The sequence below is a fragment of the Pteropus vampyrus genome, unplaced genomic scaffold (assembly GCF_000151845.1).
Source record: "Pteropus vampyrus isolate Shadow unplaced genomic scaffold, Pvam_2.0 Scaffold1, whole genome shotgun sequence".
Classification (NCBI taxonomy): domain Eukaryota; kingdom Metazoa; phylum Chordata; class Mammalia; order Chiroptera; family Pteropodidae; genus Pteropus; species Pteropus vampyrus.
This window is the reverse complement of record NW_011888782.1, coordinates 10,652,984-10,654,889: the sequence shown is the minus strand read 5'-3', so window position 1 is coordinate 10,654,889 and position 1,906 is coordinate 10,652,984. Positions and strand designations below refer to the sequence as shown.

At 37.8% G+C, this 1,906-nt stretch overlaps 1 long non-coding RNA gene across 1 annotated transcript; it reads left to right on the top strand.

The window, feature by feature from the left end:
* Nucleotides 1–274: 274 nt before the first annotated feature.
* LOC111737554 lies at nt 275–1,328 on the top strand. Its single transcript, XR_002779547.1, has 2 exons — nt 275–567; nt 1,195–1,328. It is a non-coding gene; the product is annotated as an uncharacterized LOC111737554 (long non-coding RNA).
* The last annotated feature ends 578 nt before the right edge of the window (nt 1,329–1,906 follow it).

The following is a 1,906-nucleotide window of genomic DNA, read 5'->3' as shown; positions in this document are numbered from 1 at the left end:
GAACTGATGTTAGTAGAATGGAATGATACCTTGTTATATGATGATGAACAAGGAAATCCATTACCCTCACTTCCAACCCACCGAGCACAATCCCTTAAATTATCAGTTCGATCTACCCTTCACCCACTGGGATTTCACTCTCTTAAATAGGAATGAACCATAACTTCTCCTTGTACCTTATGGCAATCAAAGTTTTACATTTTGGTGGTATGAGTCACTTTTAGAAATTTTTTTCTCTAGTCTGGGCATTTTCAAGTAGATTTTACATGTGCAGTATATTTTTAAACATGAATCAAAAGAAATCTTACAGCATAAAATTACATAAATGCTTTCCAGTTGCCACAGGATTCTGAAGTTGGCAATAAATTTGTCACCAGAATGTAAATCTTCTTCACAGAAATGTGTGCATTTTTATCATACATGATTGCTATGGCTAACATTTACTCCACTGAGAACTTCAACTCCACTACACTCTCCTCAACAGAGCCGCTTTGTACCCAGGCTGGCTCACCTTATGGTCCCAGGATGGACACAGAAGCTCTAGGACTCTCAACCAGACTCAGCAAGGTGAGTTGTTGCTTACTTATGAGCAGGATTACCTTAGCATCATAAAATGGCTGCAGTTGGGTCACATTCCCATTTCTAACCCAAATACTAGTAAGGGGATGTTTGCTTGAAAACTCAGGATCCACCTCTTTTAGCTGGAAATGAGTTCAGCATCCCCAAAAGTCTTAGTTCACAGAGAAGCAAAACTAACATCACCTTGGGGCTCGTTAGAAATGCAGGTTCTCAGTTCCTCCCCAAACCTGCTGAACTGGAAGCTGAATTTTTAGCTAGATTCTCAGGTGATTCATATGCACTCTGAAGCACTGCCCTAAAGGTCAATGGAAAGCAGATACTCAAATACAATATGAACAGTTTGGGTGGTAGGAAACAGTCACTGGCCAGGTCTGCACTGTGCTGCCATACCATTCATTTACAATAACAATGTTTCTAATTGCAGATGCATTTTGCAATGGATGAAATATTTCTGTTCCCCTAAAATTTATGTGTTAAATCTTAACCATCAATATATTAGTATTAGGAGGTGAGGCATTTGAGAGGTACTTAGGATATGAGAGTAGAGGCTTTGTGAATAGAATTAGTGCCCTTCTAAAAAGGACCCAGAGAGCTCTCTTGCCCTCTTCCTGCCAGATGAGGATACAGCGAAGAGATTGCCATCCACAAATCTGGAAGAGGGCCTCATCAAGAACCCAACCATGCTCTCATCCTGATCTTGGACTTCCAGCCTCTAGAACTATAAGAAATAAATTTCTATTGTTTATAAACCACCAGTCTATGCTACTTTGTGACAGCAGCCTAAACTAAGAGAAATTTCTAAGTGTAATGGACTTGATAAACTCTCCAACCTTTTAGGACCAAGGGCATTACTGATTTTTCCTTAATATTTGTGCATTTTTATTCTATATGGCTATGAATGAGGGTCAAAGGTGTATTAGATAGCATCATAAATGAACTGAAAGATAATTGTATTTTTAAGAAATGCTTGAAAAAATACATTCTGCATCTCCTGTTCAGATCCTTTAACAATAATCATGAGAGAGGGAAATCCTCTGCTAAATACAAACTCTCTTTTTGCTACTAACATTGACAGAGGTTTTAACAATGATTATTTTATTTTCTTCCTTTGATTAGTTTGAACTTTAATGTAGAGGGTATGAGTTTCAGTCTACACATTTACAAAATAGTTTTATTTTGCTAAAACTAAGCTTAATTTCTATGTTGAACATTTAACTCACTGGATGGTAGGTGTGGTAAACTGAACAACAGCCATGCAAAGATTTCTCAGTCCTAATCCCTAGAATTTGTCGACGTGTTGCTTTATATGGCAAAAAGGGACTTTGTA